Genomic DNA, 15,265 nt, shown 5'->3' on the forward strand with positions numbered 1-15,265 from the left:
TTAACTTACTCTTTAATAAACAATACCTCAACCCACCTTGGGGGCTGGGCAGGTGGCCTTGTTTGATATGCTCCCAGACCAAGACTCCAGTACCCCAGGGAGAAATCAGAGCAGTAAATTTCTTGTGTTAAGTTAATTATAAATATTCAGGGACCACTTAACAAGTCCACACCCCTAAGCCTTCATCTGGTTCCCAAAAATCCTCAACTGCCTATAAAACCCCTAGACAATGCACAACTATGGGCTCTCTTGTCCCCTCCTGGCATGAGCCAGGAGCTCTGTCCTCTCACTGTATCTCTCAATAAAAGCCTCTCCCTGGCTCTCCTACCTTGGGTGTTTGCTAAGTTCATTCTTCAACTCTGCAAACAAGAACCCCAGCATCATTGTGACAGGTTATAATCAATCAGGATGTGGGGGAACCCAAAGTATAACACACAACAGGTATGAAAATGGGTAACAAAGCTACACTGAAGAGGGTGGGAAGGAAAAAAACTAAATGGAGTAACTTTGGAAAATGTTATATATACTTTTATACTATATACTAAAGGTTAAAAAATGTTGCATACAATTGCTTTACTGTAGCTAGTAAATTTTTTTTCACAAGTAACCATTATCAATTTTCAAACGATGTATTCTAGGATTTATATAAAAAATTGATACTAAAAAACAGTTGTTTCACTGTTGGAGAAGGGAGTTACAAATAAGGAAATGGTCAAACCTGATGGGAGACCATTTTCCATTGGTCTTGTGTGGTTCTGCACATCTTGCAATTACAGGCACTCAGTGCTGGTATTCTGGACTCTTTCTCCAAGATGTTTATATAATGAACTTACAAGTAGGGTAAAAATCTCATTCACTTCACAGTTCTTGACAGAATTCAGTAGTACTGGATTGGAATCAAAAGTATGAATATGACTTGGTAGTGTTGTTTTTTGTTTTCATAGATCAAGTTTCTTTTTATTAATAGTCTATTTGGAAATAAAATATATGGATAGCATATATTCGAATAACCTCATGAATAACAAGAAATTCTTAAGCTACACAGCTTATTTTCAAATTTTTCTCATATATATAAAATCATAACAATAATTCACTTATTTGTATCTAACATACTACATATACTTATTTTAGGGACTATATTACTATTGCATATCTTGTTTCTACTTGTTTGTTGAAGGTTTTGCTTAAATTATATCAGATGTTTGACTTACTGAGTGTGAGGTTGTATGCCAATGGGATTTGAATGTCTGCAATAGTAGCAAATGTGTAGTATCTCTCTCTTTTTCACCATGGACTAACCTATTTTTATGTATTTGATGTTTACAATCATTTAGAGTCATTCTTTTTGATTATCATACTGCTCCAAGTGGGCACTTAGTAAACATTAGCTACTCTTCATTTTAGAGATCATGTAGCAACTTTTTCTCTTTGACATTTACCTGCTTTTTACTTATTCTTTGTCCATTCCAGACAAATAAACCTCTATGACTAGCCCTAGAAGTAACTTCTTTCTTATACAAATTTAGAAAACTACAGAATTATTAAAATTAGAGACAAAGCCATACCAATTAATTAGCATACATTTTTGAATGCTTGAACGCTGTTTATAATTTCAAACTTAGTATAATTTTTTGTAATTAATATGAACAAGGCAAATATAAATTGTTTTAAACACAACTTTTCAGGTTATAATGTCCTTGTTGCTTGCCCTATACTGATCTTGGCTTTTTTATTATACTTGGATTGCATGAGATTAGCATAAACTGCCTACTTACTAAGTGGCAATTTTTATGTTGATTCATCTAGTAGTACTTATTACTTAGCATTTTAGTCATATGAGCTAAAAATGGGTCATTTTCAGAAAAACATTGGAAACAAATTAAGTATTACATTAATTTCCTTTCACTGTTTTTAGATGTATGTTAGCTTTTTTTGAGCCATAAGAGGTAGTGTTGTTTTTTGTTTTTTGTTTTTGTACTGTCTCTTACGATTAGTTTTTTAATATATGCAAATAAATAGATGGCTAGATAAAAAGATATAGGTGTGTGTATATACATTTCTATATTTTGTAGCTCTATTCACTGACAGAAATTACAGCAATTACATCCTGTAAGTCCTGGGAGAGGAAATCCCAGGGCAAAATACCTCTAAAAACCAAAATCAGTCAAAGGGAGAAATAGTTTAAAGCCCATTTATTGTTCACAAACTGCAGTCTGGGGCTGCTTCTCTCTTTCCTACTTCAGCAGAAGCCAAAAACCAGCTCTCCCACTCACCTCTCAGGTATAGATAAGCCCTCAGTTGCCCAGGTAATTACCCATTGATACGGAGATGAACTTCTCTCCACCCCTGAGGTATGATGCAGATGCACTAAAGCTATACTTCTTTCCACCACTGAATGCCTATTGATATGCAGATGTACTAAAGCCAGGCGAGATATTCTGGAAATGTTACAATTTTACCCACAGGCCACCCCTCCAGAAATCTCACCTTACAATTTACTCGTTCCCCCTCTTCCGACCTATCTAATAACATATAGTAGCAACAGCAATAAAATGTTGATGATCCTCAAGCCAGAGGATTCAGCCTATGCAGATTGAGTAAATGTGCTTTACAGCACAATCTCTAAGAACAAAATATGTTCCTACACTTGCTAACTCATTCCTAACAACCATGCTAGATTGCTCACAAAACTTTTACCAAACATTAGACAAAGTCAAATCTCTCTTGAAGCATTTTTTCTTGACAACAGCAACACAATCATGATAACTCTCAAGCCAGAGGATTCAGCAAGGTTCAAAGTCCCATGCAGATTAAGTCCAAAGCTCATTCATTCCAGCCATCACACGGCAGCTGCAGCCAGGGGGTGCATCCAGGACACAAGGACTGTAGAAGCAAATAATCATGATTGTGGGGGACCACTTTTGTTATTTCAGGAATACACAGGAAGCCAGCTTCCAGGTCTTTTCCCCAAAGTGCCAGAAGAGCCAGCCATCGCCAGTCCATGAGTTGAAATTTCCAGGGCCACATCCATTTTACTCCTAATTGCTGCACCCATCCTTGCAACGGATGTCCAATGAAGTGGGTGCCTTGATCACTCTCAATCACTGGCGACTGGCCATAGGCTGCAAAGAGACACTCTAGGCCCCTCTTGGTGGTTTGCTGATCTGCACAATGGGCAGAGAACTCCTTCTGGGCTCAGCTGCCTTCTTCAAAGGTCAATGGCAAGGCCCACCAATGGGCTACAGCCCACATTGTCTTTTGCCCCGCATGCAACAAATGCTGATATAGCCACTGGGCCACATCAGAGGCAGGCTTTCCTTCTAGGCATCGCACCTGGGCCAATGAGTCTGCTTCATCATTCCCTGGGGATACCAAAGGCAAATGGCCAGTCACATCATATACAGTAGGTGTCTGTGCCACACCACTCCATGGCCTTTGGGTCCAGTCTCTCACCCACCCCACGATGGGATAGGTGGTTATTACCTTGGTCAGAGCTGTTCCATCAATGGACTCTGTAGCCAGCAAGGTGTGGTACACAGCAGCCAGTTGCTTCTCTATCAAGGTGACCTCTGCTCCTTTCCATAGTTGTGATTAGGCTCCAGCGGGCAGCAGGAGCAGCAGCAGTGGCAGAAGCAGTAGCCTTAGGCTTGGGCCAAGGGCCGTGGTTGGCGCATCCAGCAGCAGTGGTGACGCCTCCATGACCACACGAGTGTAGACACATGTCCCTCGGCTCAAATGCCACTCCTCCCCATCATTTCTATGGGCGGCCCTCCCAAAGGTCACACCCATTATAACAGATTTTGGGTCAGAGGAATCCTGCCCACTGCGCCAGGTGTTAAGTCCAGGGAGAGGAAATCCCGGGGCAAAATACCTCTAAAAACCAAAATCAGTCAAAGGGAAAAATAAAGTTTAAAGCCCATTTATTGCTCACAAACTGCAGTCTGGGGCTGCTTCTCTCTTTCCTGCTTCAGCAGAAGCCAAAAACTGGCTCTCCCCCTCACCTCTCAGTTATAGATAAGCCCTCAGTTGCCCAGGTAATTACCCATTGATATGGAGATGAACTTCTCTCCACCCTTGAGGAATGATGCAGATGCACTAAAGCCATACTTCCTTCTACCACTGAACGCCTATGATACGCAGATGTACTAAAGCCAGGCGAGATATTCTGGAAATGTTACAATTTTACCCACACATCCCAAAAGCAATGAGCACACAAAGTGTCCAGAGCCTGGTATATAAATTCATTCACCAAAGCAGAAACAGGGCTTGTGGGAGAAACTGCTGATTCCAGGGCTGGAGGAGGGCAAGTACAAGATGAGCCTAGAACATTACGGTGCCAGAAAGTGCTCAATAACAGCATGTTGAAAAAGACACAGGAGCCAGTTTGAAGGAGCTCTTAACAGCCAAATCTGGGGCAATTTGAGCAACAAAGTATATAACAGTAATAATGGATTAAAACTCAGGACAAAATAAGTATCTACATAAGTAAATAACTGAATAAACACATGAGGACTGAGAGACACCTCTTCTTAAATACAGTAAAATTTAAATTAATAAACACAGAAGGAATGATGAAAAGAGAAATCACTGGGCAAACATCACAGTAATGATTTTTACAGATAAGAATTATCAACAGATGTTAAAGTTAATGGGTTAAAGTATTATGAGAACAGTTGTAAGTCTGGGGAGAGGAAATCCCGGGGCAAAATACCTCTAAAACCGAAATCAGTCAAAGGGAGAAATAGTTTAAAATCCATTTATTGCCTATAAACTGCAGTCCAGGGCCGTTTCTCTTTCCTGCTCTGGCAGAAGCAAGCAAGCAAGGACCCTCCCCTAACCTCTCAGGTTCAGACACACCCTCGGTTGCCCAGGTAATTACCCACTGATACGGAGATGAACTTCTCTCCACCCCTGTGGATATGTAAAAGCACTAAAGTGAGGCGAGATATTCTGGAAACATTACAATTTTACCCACAACAGCATTTTTCCACAGTCTCAAAGTATCTCCCTACAAGAAACTTACTAATTAAAGGGGAAAAATATTAATTTTACAGAAGAGAAACCTGGCAGACACCACCTTAACCAAGTGATCAAAGTAAACATTACTTTACTTTGAGATATACTGACATCATATGACTGCTGGTATGTCACATTGACAAGAATCCAGCATCTTTTGTGATCTTTTTGCCAAAAATTCATTATCTAAATTTGATCATGAGGAAGCAACCAACAAATGCAACTTGAAAGACATTCTATAATTTTATATATAGAATATAACTGGTCAGTATTCCTCAGAAGAAAGATAACAAGACAAAACATGGGAGGGGACAAGGTAACTAAATCAAAATGGGATCTCAAATTGAATCCTGGAACAGAACAAGGCACTGATAGGACATTTACCATAATTTAAATAAGTTCTGTAAATTAGTCCAAAGACACATATCAGTGTAAATTTTCTGGTTTTCATAATCGTACCATGGTCGCCTGAAAGAAGAGTATATGGGAATGCTTTACACTGTTTACAGTATGAAAATAAAAAGGTATTCATAACGTGGGGGTGGGGGGCAGGGGAAAGGCAGTATAGCACAGAGATAAGTAGTGACTCTATAGCATCTTACTAAGCTGATGGACAGTGACTGTAATGAGGTATGTGGTGGGGACTTAAGAATGGGGGGAATCAAGTAACCAAAATGTTCATGTGACTGTACATTAATGATACCAACAAAAAAAAAGAAAAGTATGAGTCACCTCCAGGTTGGAAAGCAGCCCCTCAGATCAGGCATGGGGACCATTAAAGTTTTGTTTGAAAATCACAGGATGCAATAAAAAAGAAGAAAAAAAAAAAAAGAAAAAGGTATTTTAAATGAAAAAACTTTTTAAAAGGGCAAGTGGGCAAAAAGACCTGAATACACACTTTAAAAAGCAGTAAATCCGGGAGCATCTCTCCACTTGCTAGAGAGAATGCTGCCCGATTCATGCATCACTTAATAAAGTCAATTAGATCTTAAAAAAAAACAAAAACAGGATATCGAAATGGCCAATAAACATTTGAAAAGGTGCTGAACATCATTCCATATCAGGGAAACACCAATTAAAGCTGCAAATAATAATTCCATTACACAACACCAGAATAAAAGACTGACAGTATCAAATAATGGAGATGATGTGGAGCAACTGAACCTCTCATACATTGCTGGATAGAGTGTAAATTGGTATAACCACACAAGAAATTGGTAATTATCTACTAAACATATACCTACCCTATGACCTGGCAATTCCACTGCTAAATATTCATCCAAGAGAAAAGCATGTATGTTATAGTACCTCAAAACTGGGAATTATTAAATGTGTAATCAACTGATAAACTGCAACATATCCCCAAATAATGAGAAGTAAGTACAGTTACACTCAACAACACTAACGAATCCCAAAGACATAACATGGAACAAAAGAAGCCAGGAATAAAAGAGCACAGGCTACATAATTCCATTTATATATGAAGTTCAAGAATGGTTAAAACTAATGGTGAAACAATTCCGAATAGTGATTCTCAGAGAGAAATAACTGGGAAAGGCCATGCAGGAAATTTCTGGGGTGCTGACCAAGTTCATGTTGATCTAGGGAACTATTACACAGCTGTATACTTAAGCTTTGTGTACTTTATGCTGTACCATAAACTTAAAAAAGAACTATCAGAACTATGTTTTGATAGGGATATAGAGCAATAAGATGTTTAAAAGGTTGCTGAGCAAATATAAATATGTGCAGCCAGTTTAGTAAATATTTTGGCACTATTTAGTAAAGTGGAAGATATATGAACCAGCAATTCCATATGTAGGTAAATTCAGGCAGGTGTAAAAGAATGCTCCTGCATTTATAAAGTTAAAAACTAGAAATAACTAAAATGTCCACCATTTACAAGAAGGGCTAAATAATAGGATGCAATACAATACAGCGAAGTTAAATAAAGTTCAAAAACGGGGAAAACTACAGTGTAATGCTTAGAGAGTTATACATAGGCGATTTATATGTTTATCCAATAACACAACATAATCACACAACCTCCATGGGCACATACAGCCAGGTGTAAATCACTACTAAAACAACAGGGCCGCACCCCCCAGGGCCTCAAACGGTCACATAAGCACAATCACACATTTACTAAGAGGGCACTCAGTCACGACCGCACTGTAACAGGCAGCGTACACCTGCAAATGGTCCCAGTCATCATCACACTAACCACAGATAAAACCACAGTATTCACAGATACCCCCACCAGTATTCTGCAGCACACGGTCACACAATCACACACCCCTACAGGGTCAAACGGTGTATCATACCCCCCGAGTCACAAGCTCCCCACACTCGCCCACACAATACCGCACGTGGTCCTAATCGCGCACATACTTCACAGAATCGCATCCAGTCACACCAGCCCAGTCACAGGCTCCTACTCACTGGAACCACACACCGTAGTAACAGCCAGTCACAATCACACGGTCATTCACTACACACCACCAAACAGCCACAATTCCACAATTTCAATCTCAACTCCTCCGCTGACCGCCCCGCCCTCTCCGCGGGTTCCTTGCCTCAGGTTTCTCTCCAAGCTTCCAAAACTGCAAAACCCTCTGCAGCAAGGGAACAGTTGCCGATGCAGACCTGAGGATCCCGCCGGCGCGTGACTTTGAGCCTGAATTCAGCGAGAATCACGTTATGCCCAGAAGTCCTCTGGGAAATGTAGTCATAGACTTACCTGTGACGGACAAGATGGTTCCCCACCGTCGGCATTTCTATCCGGGATTAGCTGCGGCCCAGGGCAAAAGATTGCGCCCCCTCATGGGTCCGGGCACCAGAGGACTCACGAAGGTTGGCTCAGACTCAGGCCGTGGCTCTCAGAGGCCCTCCGCGCGTTTCAAATAGGCTTCCTTCCCATTCTCGTCCCACTATACCCCAGAGCACTGGCTCAGAGGACGGCTAGTCTGCAAGGAACGATACTTCACACCGCCGAGCCCTCTGGGAAATGTAGTTCGGAGCAGGGAAAGTGGTGGACAGACCGTTTGAAATTCGTCTTGTTTCTTCGTAGCCTGCTCTGAGCCACACGCGGGAGGCTTCTGGGCGTGTCACTGCTCCCAAGGAATGCGCAGGCTTCCTGGGTCGCGATTTTGGCCTTTGTTCGGGCCTGAGTGTGGCCTCGGGTTCCTTAGTGCAGAGTAATAGGACCTGAGCTTCTGAGACCAAAGTTGTTCTGGGTGGCCAAAAGGGAGGAAGGAGAACAGGAACCTCCAACGACATTGGGGAGGTTGGAGGGGAGGAATTGCTAATTGTAACACGGGGAGGAGTTTCCGACATTGCGAAAAGGACTAGAGTTATTCTGTTACTAACTTCTGTGTAAAAGTCGGGGCCTGAGAATTGGGGGTGGCGAATTGGGGGTGGCAAGGGTGCTGAAGGAATCAAGTAATGAGAGTTTGTGGTGGGGGGGGGGGAGAGGGTAGGGTGTTGGGAGACTGAATTCAGGTGTGTGTGTGTGTGTGTGATAATTTAAATGGGTTATCACTGTGTGTATGAAAGGTAAATCTCAGCCTCATTGGTAAACAATGGATAAATCTTCCTGGAGCATCAATTTAAAAAAAAAAGATTTGATAGGTAAAAGAGTATGTAATTAAGATGATAAATGATTTAAAAATGAAACCAAAAAAAAGGATTTTAGGGTATGGTGAATGGGGCATTTCTAGTTTTCAGTAGAGGTAATAGGGATAATTTGGTAACGTTTCTGGAAAAGAGAATGATTATGCCAGGTACTAAATCCAGAGTTAACTCCAAATGGTTCATAATTAGAAACTAAAACAAAAAATTTAATTACAAGGACTGAAAACTTGTGTCAGTTACTTTATAATCATGGAGAGTGAGAAAGGCCTTTCCAAACTTCAAAATCCAATAACCAAAACAAAAGATTGATCATCACTACTACATAAAAAAAGTTTGACAAACTGGAAAAACATTGTTATGTTATGAACAAATGGCTAATCTCTTTACTATATAAGGAGTACCCCCAAAAAAAATTGCTTTAAAAAGCCTAACAACCCAATAGAAATTTATTAATAATACACAGAACAGCCTACATATTGTTCTAAAAAATACAAACATGCTCAACCTCATAAGACAAATGCCATTAAAACTGTTAGGCAGAAAGACAGAAATGAGTGGGATGGAAAGGAGAAAGGGCCCCCCAAAGATGACTCAGGGAGTTGGTCAAATAGAACTAGAAAGACAAAAATGATGAAGCAACAGGGCCTAAGAGTGACTCAGGAAATGTCCAAGGTGCCCCTGATAAAAACATCAGAAGCACAGACACAGCACAGCCCCTGTTCCCATTTCACCAATCAGAACAAGCCCAGACAGCTGACGGCTGTCAATCAAGGACCTCTCTGCCCTGCCAAAACCACATAAAAGAAGCCTCAGAATGAGCATCCACGCCTGCCCGTCTTATCTTAGGCAGGCCCACTCTGTTACTCTCTGCAGAGTGTATTAAAACTTGCTTTGCTTTCCTGATTTTGGTATCTCTTCTCACTGTATCTGACTTCCCTGCAACACGGAGCCAAGTCCTTTCCTTCCTAACAAAACTATACAGAGATACTGTTCCTTATGAATAGAATGGCAAAAATTACCAAAATTTGAAAACTTACATTGCTAGAAAAACTGCTGGTTGGTACAAACTTTTTGGAAGTCAATTTGGCAATGTTTTTCAAAATTCAAATTGCATTTACCCTTTCACTGAGCAATCCCACCTTTGGGATTTATTCTACAGATCTAGTTACAATAACACATGTCGCCCAAGTTTACTCATGTAGCAGTCTTCACATAGCCATAAATAAACCACTGAACAGTATGACTCTATTTAATTGAAGGAAGAAATGAGCACTATGGCCTGATATGAAAACCTGCCAAGATACATGAAGCAAAAGCAGAAAACAAGATGCAGAATCTTATGTTAAACTATGCAACTTTTTGTATAACATAGGGGAAAAACAAGAATAAATGTTTGCACAAATAAATGAAATTTCCATAAGAAATTAATAAAAGTGATTTTTGTGGCAGACATTGGGGACAATAGGATGAGTACGGACAAAGGAGTAATTTTTCACTGTATACTTTTTGGGAACATATTCTTTCTACATTAATTTTTGTATTGTCATCTTTACATGAAAAGGAAGAGTTGATTTTTTGTGTTTATCATATTTCTTTTCAGAAAGTTACCATAACCACATTATTGACAATTTCCTTGATTTCCTTGAAACCACTCTTGCATTTTTGTAATTCTGATCCTCTGATCACAAAAATAATTAACAAAAGCAACAACATTAGTAAATGTTAGGATCCTTAACCATCTTCTCTTAATCTGTACTTTTGTTTTTGGAGAAAACATACTCCTCTACCATGGCTTCAACATTTACTGACAATACCAACAAATTTATTTCTGTTCCAGGTGTATTCATTTTTTACTTATTTTTTATTGTAAATTATACATATGACAAAATTTACCATTGTAACATTTTTAAATGTATGGTTCAGTGGCATTAGTATATTCACAATGTTGTTAACCATCACCACTAGACATCTCCAGAACTTCTCATCACCTAAATCGAAACTCTGTATCCATTAAACAATAATTAGCCATTCCCCTCCTCTCAGCCCCAGATAACATAATGCAACTCTGTGTCTAAGAATTTGATTATTCTAGGCATCTCTCATATAATTGGTACCAGACAGTATTTGTTCTTTTGTGTATGGCTTATTTAACTTACCAAAAAGGTTTACATGGTTCATCCATGTTGTAGCCTCTATCAGAATTTCATTCCTTTTGAAAGACAAGAATGTTTATACCACATTTTGTTTATCCATTTATCTGTTGGAGGACAATTGGGTCATTTCCACCTTTTGGCTGTTGTGAATAACGGGTGCACAAACATCTCTTTGAAACCCTGCTTTTAGTTCTTTTGTTTGTATACACAGAAGTGGAATTACTGAATCATATGGTAATTAAATGTTTAATTTTTTGAGGAACCACCATACTGTTATCCACAGTTGCTACTGCATTTTACATTCTCTGTTGCAATGCACAAGAGGTCTAATATCTCTATATCCTCACCAACCCTTGTTATATGTATATCCTTTTATAACAGTCATCCTAATGGATGTGAAGTGGTATCTCATTGCAGTTATGATTGCATTTCCTTAATGATTAATGATGTTGAGCATCTTTTTGTGTGCTCACTAGCCATCTATATATCTTCATTGGAGAAGTATGTATTCAATCCTTTTTTAAACTGACTTGTTTTAATGTTTCTGAGTTGCAGGAGTCCTTTATATACTATGGATGTTAATTCCTCATCAGATATATGATTTGCAGATATTTCCTTCCATTCTGTCAGTTACCTTTACACTCTATTAATAATGTTCTTTGATATGTAAAAGTTTTTAATTTTGATGAAGCCCAATTTATCTATGTTTTCTTTTGTTGCCTCTGCTTTTGGTATCATACCCAATAAATCATGAACAAATCCAATGTTATGAAGATTTTTCCTTGTATTTTATTCCAAGAGTTTTATAGTTTTAGCTCTTTTGCTTAGGTCCTCGTTCCATTTTCAGTTATTTTTTTATATGATATTAGATAAGGGTCCAACTTCATTCTTCTGCATGTGAATAATTCATTTTCCAAGCTCCATTAGATTATTTCCAGGTTTATGCATATTTGTAACATGTGTAAGAAATACCCTTGCTGTGTTGAGGGTTCTCAAGACCATTCATTCTAAAGTTTGATGATTTAACTGAAGTGCTCTAAAGACCCCAAAAAGCTGTTCATGTTCATGGTTATGGTCTGTTAAGTGAAAGGATACAGGTTAAAACCAGCAAAGGCAAGATAAGTATGGGGTACAATCCAGAGAGAACAGGTACAAGCTTGCAGTCGTCCTTTCCCAGTGGAGTTGCACAGACAGCACTGATGTGTGACAGCATATGCAAAGTGTTGTCAATTAGGATAGCTTACTTGACCCTTAATGCCCAGACTTTTAACTGGGGGTCATTCACAGAAGCTTGAGCACTTACATGAATGACCTTAGCTATTCAGTTTCAAGTCCCCTAAAGGTCAAACTAATGGAGTGTGGCCTAGCACCTCAGGCATACAAAAAGCAGACATTTACCATGAATCACATTGTTAACATAAACTATCCATTGTGGTTGTAGGTCTCAGAGATTCAAAGACACTTGTGTCAGGCAGGATATTCCAAGGGCTCAGAAGCTTTCTCCTGGGGGCTAGTCAAGGACCAGTCCTTTCTTTGGAACATACAGCATTTGGGAATCCTGAGCATGCAGAGTTGACTCTTTACTACATACTGTGTACATAGAGATTTGAATGTATGTACTAGTGTATCTATGATAAATCCCCAAACTAGAAATGTTGTCTGTTAGGCAGGAAAATAGATGTAAGCAGGGTGGGAAGAGAATAAGACCAGTAAAGCCCACTAGAAAGGACTCAAAGAGTTAACCAGTTAAAAATAGAAAGCTCAGAAGCCCAGGAGCAACTTGACCTAGAATGTTGAACACTCCCCAGATAAAGAAAGGTATCTCAGCATAGCCTATGTTTTCACTGTGTCAATGAGAACATATACCATTGTAAGATTTACTTTAGCCTGCTCAAAGGCCCAGCTTATTTAGAAAGAATTCTATCTTAAAGCTAAGATTCCATTTAATCAAATGGACAGTGGCTCACCTTGGAAGCAGGGCAGACAGTCTTGATTGATATGCTTCCAGATAGAAGCTGATACCCTGGAAAGGAATCAAAGCAGTAAATTTCTTGTGTTAGGTTTAAAAAAGAAGAAACCTAATGTCTTAATAAAGATGAACAGAACTCTCTTGTCCCCTCCTGGTGTGAGCCGGGAGCTCTGTCCTTTCATTTAATCTCTAAATAAAAACCTGTGCCTTGCTCTCCCACAAAAAAACAAAAAAGAAAAAAAATAAAGATGAATATTCTGGGACAATTGGGCCAGTCCACACCTGGCCCTTTACTGCATTCCTAAAAATCTTCAACTACCTATAAACCCCAGACCCTAAAACCTTAGTTGCGCCCCTGTCACTCTGAGGTCACCTGCATTTTCTAAGTGCGTAGCCTTTTCCCAATCTTTCATTGCCTCTTCTTTGAGGTAGCCCACATTCTCCTTTCTCCAAATGTGCACCTTTTTGCTTCAAATAAAATTCTCATTGCTCAACTTACAATGTTTTTCCTCTGCACTTCTACAGTGGAGTCTATGTTACTTTTCTTGTCATTCTAATTCTCCAAATTTAAGCTCAAAGCTTCACTCCCTCTGTCCTATTTCAGATAAGTAAGGAGGGGCCGCTGAGGGCTTAGATCAATGCCTGCAAATTACGGTCACCTGGGTGTTCCAGACAGAAATGCAGCTTACAGTCATGCTCTTTAGTAGCCTGCCTGAAAGTCTCCTTTCTTTGTCTCTAGGAAGTTCACAGAACATAATCTCACTCCATCCAGTGCTCTGAGGCTCCGCCAAATCCTGGGGTGGTAGGGACTCAGTTCCCATGCAGTACAGATCCAAACAGACACTGGACACCAGGTGACACTGGCTTAAGAAGTTAGCAGGGGATGTGCCCCATTCTGAGTAGCAGTTTAATGTACTTCCTTTACTATTCTAATCTGTCATTTCCTGACACTCTCGCTTTAATAAATTCCTTCCTCACCTTGTACTCTGACTTTCCTGCATCTCAGAACTGACCTCTCCCCTGAACAAGTCAGAGATTAAATGTACTTGTAATTTTGTTATGGATGGATTGCTGTTCATATAACTTTAAATCAATCTACAATCCTACAAGAAAATGAAACTGCCTTTTTTCTATTCTAAGGTCCATTTATTGAGCAAATACATATTGAGTGCTAATTATATGATAGACAAGATTGTGGACATTAATAAAGGGAAACCTCACTGACATGGCTTTGGGAGGCCTGCAGGGGAAGCTCACACCCACCACTCCTCATAAATCTCAGACCCCATCACAAGAGATTGACGCCATACTGTTTTAGCTGTTTTATTACCCAGCAGGAAGAAGGAAGGCTTTTGCCTTCTTCCTGCCCTCCACAGCTCAGCCAGAAAACAACTGTCACAACTCAAATAATGAGAAGCAATGATATGTGGGACTTCCAATTTATTCCAATAAAGTTTTGCTTAGAACAGCCCTCCCAACTTGAACCTATACTCTATAAAAGATTGTTCCTTTCTGTTGTTTCCTGGACATGCCTATGGTTTTGCAAAGTTCTCTGCTATTTCCTAAATAAACCCATTTTTGCTAGTAAAGTAACTGACTTTTACATATTTATGTATTTTTATTCTTTTTGTTCATTTGTGTTATTAAGGTATCGATATACAATCTTACAAAGGTTTCACATGAGCAATATTGTGCTTTCAATATTCACCCCTACTATCAAGTCCCCCACCCATACCCCATTACAGTCACTGTCCATCAGTGCAGTAAGATGCTATAGAGTCACTACTTCTCTTCTCTGTGCTATACTCTGCCTTCCCCGTGACTGCCCTACATTATGTGCGTTAATCATAATACCCCTTAATCCCCTTCTCCCTCCCTCGCCACCCACCCTCTCCAACTCCTACCCTTTGGTAACTATTACTCCCTTCCTGGAGTCTGTCAGTCTGCTGCTGTTTTGTTCCTTCAGTTTTGCTTTGTTGTTAATCTCCACAAATGAGTGAAATCATTTGGTACTTGTCTTTCTCTGCCTGGCTTATTTCACTGAGCATAATACCCTCTAGCTCCATCCATGTTGTTGCAAATGGTAGGATTTGTTTTCTTTTTATGGCTGAATAATATTCTATTGTGTATATGTGCCACTTATTCTTTATCCATTCATCACTGATGGACATTTAGGTTGCTTCCATTTCTTGGCTGTTGTAAATAGTGCTGCAATAAACTTGGGGGTGCATATGTCTTCTTGAATCAGGGATCTTGTTCTCTCCTGGTAAATTCCTAGGAGTAGAATTCCTAAGTCAAATGATATTTCTACTTTTAGTTTTTTGAGGAACCTCCATATTGCTTTCCACTGGTTGAACTAATTTACATTTCCACCAACAGTGTAGGAGGGTTCCCCTTTCTCCGCATCCTCCTGCATTTGTTGATCCTTGTCTTTTGGATGTTGGCCATCCTAACTGGTGTGAGGTGATATCTCCTTGTGGTTTTAATTTACATT

General features: G+C 39.6%; 1 protein-coding gene across 6 annotated transcripts in view; it reads right to left on the reverse strand.

Annotated features, from left to right (window-relative positions):
- The window catches only part of ZNF566 (zinc finger protein 566), a 35,947-nt gene extending 27,555 nt beyond the window's left edge, over nt 1-8,392 (reverse strand). For 2 of the 6 annotated variants that reach the window (XM_037013849.2, XM_017674546.3), the window contains exon 1: nt 7,757-8,392. The gene's annotated coding sequence lies outside the window, so the exon portion shown is untranslated. Of the gene's footprint in view, nt 1-718; nt 940-7,756 lie in introns of those variants that run through there. The other 4 variants (XM_073226277.1, XM_017674547.3, XM_073226278.1 and 1 more) reach the window with 3 other exon arrangements.
- Between the last annotated feature and the right edge of the window lie 6,873 nt (nt 8,393-15,265).

The sequence above is a fragment of the Manis javanica genome, chromosome 17 (genome assembly GCF_040802235.1).
Source record: "Manis javanica isolate MJ-LG chromosome 17, MJ_LKY, whole genome shotgun sequence".
Taxonomy (NCBI): domain Eukaryota; kingdom Metazoa; phylum Chordata; class Mammalia; order Pholidota; family Manidae; genus Manis; species Manis javanica.